The following is an 8,285-nucleotide window of genomic DNA, read 5'->3' on the forward strand; positions in this document are numbered from 1 at the left end:
CTTTATATCACTTATTCTACTGAATGCTGCTATACACACAGACGCGACTGAACGTCTTCATACGCAAGCTTTTCTTTTTTCTGGTCCGGTTCTAACGAAAATGCCATATATTTGAATAAGCCAAAGAAAACTGAGGAACACGTCTTTAAAGTGGTTCACAAGGAATAGAAACAAGGCCTTCTTTGGCGCAATGGCATATCATATGGCTTCCTAAGACTTCGTGATGCACCGAAATTGTAATACTGCACAATCTCCAAGTTGCTCATACTTTTGCTGAGTAAATATTGCCACTCTGAGTAAGCTTTGATTCGCCTTCAGGTTAAACAAGCGTATGTGCGTTTAAAACGCATATAAGTTCTCGACACTTTTCTTTCTGCTAACCTTGTGTGCCTTTTCCAGCTTCTTTATGACGCTTTTTTTTCTGGGTGCATAGCGACGCCTGAAGTTCTCTTGTTTTACGAGGCAAAAGCTTGCAAAAACACATATCCAACTAGCCCCAAATCATTCTGTAATCGCCAAACAGAACTTGTATTCAGAAATAAACCTTTTTCTTGCTGCGCGTGCAATAAGCTGCGGGCCTTTCCTTTACACGGTGCTGTAAGGAAACATAAATATAATATTTTCATGTTTTTTGTGCACCAACTTCAGCGCTACATTCCCTTGATTTATCACGTGACGTTTCCATATGTACGCACATGTAAAGATGTTTACAATATTGCGGTCACGTGGAAATAGACCGGATGTGTATTCTGACACCTTGCAGGCACAACATAAGACACGACAATGGAAGCCCTCAACTACGTTTGAAGCGAATAACCTTCTTTGGCTTTTTCGTCTGTTTTTGCAGCAGCAGGCAGCTGATCGGTGCCGAGGCACCAGGCTGCGCCCTCAAGTTGTGGGTTGTCTTTGTTGCTGAACGCGAACTGCTATAGCTTATTGAGATCCGTATGTTCTCGACCTATACCACCGCTGTACATAAACCCTGCCTGTATGGAACCTTTGAGCGCATCAATATGTCTGTAAAGGCGTCCGTAGGTGTCTCGTGTTCGGTAGTTATATGACCCTAACATTGTTTCCCATTGATGCGTCGTATGTGGTAAGCGTTTAGCTCTCATTTCTATTCGGCTTAAATTTTGTAACCAAGCTCAAACGCTATATTTAGGTGCTTCTAAATCTAAGCGAAACCTTTTTTTTTTCTCTGCACATATCAGTGATAAAGACCTGCCGTCCGTTCACGGCATACATGTCTCCTTCCTCCTCGTGTCGCCTCATTGCACAAGTTGCGAAATACGCTTGTGCATAGAAAAGCTGGCGTTCTTACAAAGTGCGGCTCCGAGTGTCCACTGAAAAGCACAGTATGAATGACACGAAAGTCTCAAGGACAGGGTTTGTTTATTCTCCACGGCATACACCAAATGTGTCACAAAATAACCAGAAAGGCTCTCTACACAGCCTCAGCTTCCTCAATTCAAGAAATCTGCTTCCAAATCATCAGAAAAACACTACTTCAGCCCACTTGCACAAGAAAATGCTTGAATGGCCCAAGTGGCATCAAATAAATTGAACTTCCGCATCCCGAGTCAATATTTCTATATTTCAGAGTAACAAGACCGGTTGATGATGCTTTACTATCTGACATCCTCATAGTAAAGAGATGCTCATATTCTCAGGGGATCGAGACAATTGATAATATGTTTCCCAATTTTGATGTAAGCACATCAATCCAAAACTCTTTGGAAATTTGAGGAAATAGCTTCCCCACCACCGCTGTCACCGTAGCCATGACGTCCCCGGCTCCATCAAGGAAAAGTGCCATCTTGTCAATGAAAACAGGCCTTGGACTGCTGTGATGTGTAAGGACTGGGCCGTTGGCACCACGGCGAGGATCGCTTGGGTTTACAACCTAAAAGAAGAAAAATAATAGCAAAAAAGTGACCAAGACGAATGTATTAATTCGTGCACATAGACTTTCATTGCATTCATTTCATTTATTACGCCACAAATAATGTAGACGCTGGCACACTTTATTTGTTGCTTGGCTTATATTATACAGGCATCCATGCACGCCTATTATTTTTCTATAGATTGCTCTAGTGGGCTCCGGCGAAGTACAGCTGTTCTTTATTCTTCTGTTACGTGCCAAGCCGCCTTGCTAGAGCATGTCTTTTCGCCAACCATGTAAAGTTCCCCATAACGCGCTGGAATCAAAATTGGGCCGTAATACGGCAACTCATTACTTACCGCAAGAATATTGTGCCGTGATTCAAGAAAGAACGTGCCATTAGTATCTCCCTTAAAAGCCATGTGGTCAAAATCTCCGACATCTTTGCAATATTGAGAACTGTCCGTTTTGTGGGAGTAATCCATATGTCCCCAAAAAAAATTTGATAGAGATATCTCACAGCTTTGAGATTGGTCTTGATGAAATGTCTTTTTGTGTTATATACAAACTGTGTAGATTTGTATAAATTTCTATTTTTACTCGTGTGTGGTTTCTTTGCTGTTCTTTGTATTCTTTAGAACGCATTCTATAAAATGAATGCTTCAACTTGTAGTCACCGCTGCATACTGTATGTTTTAGCGTTTTTACCTTGTGGGACGCATTTGACTCGCCAACTAATCAACATGAGATCACGCTCTGTAAACATCTGCTCTCGAACACGCGATGCTATTGAAAAAATATTAAAGTAGCATGTTGAACTCACATTCACTATAGTAATTTTCCCTTACACCAAAGCTCCTGTTTACCTAAAAAAATTATTTGTCCTCATGTTAACTCGTACTTTAATTGAGTATTCAATTTACCTCGAACGTTACGGTCACTCTCGCTCCAGTGTAGGTGCCGAATGTTCCGTTCAGACCATTTCATGTCTTCCAGCGGGCCCAGGCGCCAATCTGATCATCTCCTCTCGTCGCCAAATCAAATTGTACGAGCCTCGATGCGTTTTTGCAGTATGGCACAGGAGGACCAAAAAGTTTGAGTTTCTCTAAACCAGTGTAGACGACTGAAGACGACAGAAAACCGGCAATGAACTGTTCGGGCCAGTGTTCGTGCTCTGCGTACGTTACGGGCAGGTGGCTCAAGACATCCTTGACCATGCGCTCCAGGTCGAGACCAGAAAAATCACAGTTCCCTGGAATATAAAAAGACACGAATACTAGAATTGCATCCGATATGTTGGAGTAATCGGGGAAGAATAGTGAATACCCGATGTATTCCACTAAGTCTCTGTTTGTCTGTGTAGGACGGCCGTAGTTGATTTGAGGACGCTTGGTTTTACGTCCAATGCCGCAAAGAAAACCATTTTTTTTTTATTGGGGCTACAAATTCGCGTTTTTTTTTTGGCTCCTGAGAGCTCCACTACGCCGCATGTCTTGTATAGCCCCTCGTAAGCTTTTCTTGACGATTTACTTTTTCTTTAGGACCGCACGGGTACTCTGCGCAAATCGACGGCCTCCTATATTTTATTCTCACCAGAAATCCCATACATGTGGCACAACTAAATATTTATCCCTACTGCCATAAAAGCCACAATTTATATTGAGAGACTCGGAACATTCGTAGCAATTACAAGCTATTAGATTCTGTTATACGAGGCAAGGGTCTTCGCATATTAGGCAATATTACTTGCACCTGATTAGTAAGTATTGTATTGTAAGTATTGGCGCCTGATGTGGCATGCTTAAAGAACACTTATAGAGTTCAAATCGTGACCACCAGCACTTGTCGCCACAACGCTCACGAGGTGATCACTGCGGGCAGCGGAGAGAGCGTCTTCTTGCAAAAAAAAACTCACATCGGAATAAAGCTGTAGACCAAGCTTCCTGTATTAACCCGTTAATTTGATAATGCCATAAATATTTTGGCTTTTTGGCAGAACCGTGACGTCTTTGTTGTTTCCTTCATGGCATCAGGCCACAGGCCCAGTTATTTCGTAATCATGTGCACGCCCTCACGGCCTCTTCCTTGGCCATGGAACTCAGCGAGCCGGAAGATGTGGTCAGAGGACGCACCGCTGCACGCACAACGGCTGCAGTTGAGAACTGCCTGGAGTGTACGCATAATTACTACCAAGATAGAACGCAGAATCTGAATGCACTAGAATAATAACGCAATCCAACCCATAATATGAAGCAATGTACTGCGATTTGACATATTAAGATCACATATATTATTATTAAAAAACGCAACTTCGTTGTAAAATGCTTTCTTAATATCGGCTATTGCATGCAAGGAACACTATCACAGGCTAATTTCCGTTACACAAAAACAAATTTGAATTGAACTGTATCTCTGATATGCGAATAACCCCGAAGAAATGGTTCAAGAAAGCAGCAACTGAGGTTCAGAAAAGCCCGATCACAGAAGAACGGTACCCAAAAGCCGCTTCAACAGAATTTAAGACCTTAGGCTTATCACATGTTTTTGGCATTATCAAACTGTACCACTGCGTGCAATGCAAACTCTTCAAATCTGTGCATCTTTGTATGTCGCGCTTCGTACAAACTCGCGTATGGTACAGACCTGGTGGTGGCTTAGGTTGCGAGTCAGCGTAGGGGACTACAAGACCGAGTACTAATAAAGTGGCGAGACCTTGCCTCATATTGGAAGGCCTGTTGGAGAAAGTAGACAAATTCCAGCAGAAAATTATTTGGAACCACTCTTAATTTATTTGGCTATAGCTCAACCTATACTTAACATGCTTTCTAACAAGTCTCACTGGGCGTGGTCTGACATATATTGACATATTTAAGGATACAGTATAACAGGCAGACGTGGCATATCTTATCGTGAATGTCACTTTGAATAGTGGAAACCTGTGATAACTATTTCACCGAGAAAGATAGCCATGGGCGTTCATTTACGGGGTGTTTCAGCGAACACTTTCAAAAATCTCTAAGAGCTGCCTCTGGCAGATATCACAATTCCAGTTCATGAGATGGTCTACTCGAAGCGGTGGACAATAGTAGCACGAGAAATTGAGACGCGAATTCGACAAATAGTAGAAATTCACTACTTAATTTCTAACTAATCACAGTATGGCCCATATTGTAATTTGCAAATTCTAGCTATGGAGTTCGCAAGGCGGATCCACTTGGAACGAATTTTGAAGATAACACCAGTTTCGAGATATAAATTCCGAAACTTTCTGGAGAAATGCATTGGCGTTCCAGTTAATTTCTTAAGAAAACGTCGTTTTATGCACTGAGGCAAACAAGTGACTGGAACGCCAATGCATTTCTACGCAAAGTTCAGGGACTTGTATGTCAAAACTGGTGTCGTCCTGATGATTCGTTCCAAGTGGATCCGCCTTGAGAAGTCCAGTGCTAGAATTTGTAAATAGTAATATGGGTCATAAGATAATTCGCTAGAAAGCTAAATAGAGAATTCTTGTTAAGTACTCGATTTTGCACTGCAATTTCTTGTGCAAGTAGTGTGCGCTGCTTCAATCAGACTGGCTCATTAACTAGGATTGAGCTATCTGCCATAGGCAACCTTTAAAAATTTTTGAAAGTGTTCGTTGAAACATCCTGTATGCTTTCTACATTATTAGGGAATATTTCTAGTTAGGGAAACTACGTAATCTAAAGATGCTATTCCAGTACTACTATTTATCTAAATTCAATTCACATATTACACAAGGCTGATTACCAGTAGCGAAAACTGCCATCCATTGTCTCACTGGTACGATATAAATATAACATATCGCTTAATGAAAGGCCCCCAGTATTTTACAAGTTTCGGCGCACTGCTGGACAAGAAGTATTTCGTCGATAAATTATATCGTCTTACACCAGCTCAAAAAGTATATCATTAAAGCAGGTTGCTTACTGATCAAAAGTTTTTGATAACAAGTGTTTCACTGTGGCGTTTGTTGTGATTTCAAAACTAAGAACACCAAAAACAAATATCATATTTAAGTTGCGCAGAGAATGACTAACCTAATCATAAAAGAAGGCTCATATGTTAGCTAGAGTACAGTGAAAAGTATATTGTGGCCGAAGTGTTCTATATGGTTTGCGAAGTAAATTAGCTAGTTGTAATATAACGTGCCGGAGTTTGGTGATAAAAGCTCCATTGTGTTGCAGCTACTACCTCATTCGAAGAATTTTCATGCTAGATACACTGCGACTCTTTTTGGCGAATTGGAGCATCTAGTGGGGTAGTCTGATTGCCAGTACGTCTTATAAAATGAGAACAGATCAAGGTGTGAAGTTGGGAAACAACTTAAATTTTACATTAATATAGCTGTGCTTGTTTGTTGTGGTTGTGTAACCTGATGGAAAGGGGGCCCTTACCTGCTGGAATATTTTTACGGTGTTTGCATTGTAATCACTAAGGTCATATACTTTTAACAATTCCAAGTAATTAGAGGTGCCTTAACTTCTCTGATTCTTACTCGCTCAGCAGTATGACTGCTCGTTCAGTTTCAAGAGCGTTTACCCGCGTTAGTAAACCTTCGAGCAAGATATAATATACATATCTTATATTTTGCGTGAATGTATATTGGCTTGGGTAAACGCTCTTAGAACTGAACGAATGTATATACCCCATACTTCTGTTATTTCACACAGTGTGCTTACGCCCTACTTATCCGTATTCCACGTGTAACATTAGAGCCGCATTCAAAACATTGCCGATTTGAACAGTCGCAACATTCTGCTAGGAAAAATTACTTAATTAGGCAACTGACTGACCGCATTTCATTTGTATGAGTAGACTCACCCACTGGAGCAAACGAACGTGTTTAAAGCATCAAAGCAAACCAGCCAGAAGTAATACTTACTTTGGTATGCAGCTATTTTCCGAAAAAGATACGTCGGGCGCTGCTCCTGCCTATGCTTCACATGCGTCGTGTACACCCACCTTCAACGGTCGCTACCCTCTCCAGCACTGCCACGTGCTAGACAGGAAAGCCTCGTCTCCACGTGTGTGGAGCCAATCCTTCTTTCTTATCGCAGATGACACCGCCGTAGAAAGGCGCGCCCCGACGATTTCTGTATGAAACCTTCAGTTCCTGCTTCCTCAAAAAGGCTTCAAACTGTGCGAACGTTTTTCTGAGTGGCACACAGTGCCATAAATTCCTAGAGGAAGCGTCCTAATATGCGGCTCTCACGTTGCTGGCGCTGTAACCGCAAATGCCTGCTGAACATAACTAAATGCAGTCTACGAAGGTGTAAACATACGCCAGCCCCTCCAAACACAACTAAGCAGCTATGAAGACAGCTAGCGGCAAATTTCCACGTGGAAAAATACCAATCTCATAAGTTCTTTTTAGATATGAACAGTAAAAAACAGTGCGATCTTGCCTGCGGCAGCAAATTGGTACAGCAGAAACTGCAGCATTTTACAGTAAGTCGAAACAAAATTATCTTCGACTTTATTTACGTGAGTTCGTGCTCAGTGCTTATTTTTTTAATAATTTTTTTCGATATAATCGAAATTTCCGCACTTTATGAGGACATCCTTAGGAAAATTGTCCTCTAAATTGACTACAGTTTTTCTCCACTTTCGTGAGTGGAGTTTACTCAATTACATACTATTTTTCTGTTAGTGTTATTACTTGCGAATTGCTATAGATGGCACTGCATCCTAAATGGGGAACGTCATAGCTCATAAATTCTTTCTCGACATATTTGTGGTTCTTCGTGCGTAAATTGTCTGACTAAGAAACTGGTAATGTAATTAAAACTCCTTAAATGGAATATATGCGTGTTTTGGGAGGTTCCTTAATGAACTGCGTAACACCCATAATATAAATTTATAGGGAATGTAGTGAATTTTTGTGGTTAATGGAAGTTTGGAGGTTCTTTAGGGGATGAATGAAAATTGCTTAGCCCTGGATGCTTGCTTCATTAGAGGCATTATAATAAATGCTGGCAAAGCTTTCCTCCTTCTCTGAGATAGCTAAACGTGTTAGCTATTCAATATTTATAGAATATTAGGCCATGTAATGGGTAACCTGTGTGGAAAGCTATTAATATGTAGTTAATTGCAGCTTTTGCGGGAGAAAATGGGTTCAAGCTTGCCAGAGGTCACTTGATGACCAAGATTTCGCATATGCATACGCAATGGGACCTGATACCATCTTTTTTCTTTTGAATTTTCCGTATATCGTTGTGCACGTGGCCAATACAGTTAGCCGGTGTATACATGTACCGTCTTTTCTACAAAAATAAACTGAATTGTCACTCAGCGCTGGTTTGTTAACATGCCTGTTTTCATCTTTTGCGCTGCGGCTTAACAATAGTCCAATGGATGATAAGAAAATATTTGCCTTAAC

General features: G+C 41.1%; 1 long non-coding RNA gene across 1 annotated transcript; it reads right to left on the minus strand.

Moving 5' to 3' along the window:
* Positions 1 to 1,408: 1,408 nt before the first annotated feature.
* LOC135916097 (uncharacterized) lies at positions 1,409 to 6,880 on the minus strand. The gene is made up of 3 exons (XR_010568849.1): positions 6,789 to 6,880; positions 2,806 to 3,134; positions 1,409 to 1,903 (listed from the first exon to the last, which is right to left on the minus strand). It is a non-coding gene; the product is annotated as an uncharacterized lncRNA (long non-coding RNA).
* Positions 6,881 to 8,285: the final 1,405 nt, after the last annotated feature.

The sequence above is a fragment of the Dermacentor albipictus genome, chromosome 7, assembly GCF_038994185.2.
Source record: "Dermacentor albipictus isolate Rhodes 1998 colony chromosome 7, USDA_Dalb.pri_finalv2, whole genome shotgun sequence".
In the NCBI taxonomy this organism is placed as follows: domain Eukaryota; kingdom Metazoa; phylum Arthropoda; class Arachnida; order Ixodida; family Ixodidae; genus Dermacentor; species Dermacentor albipictus.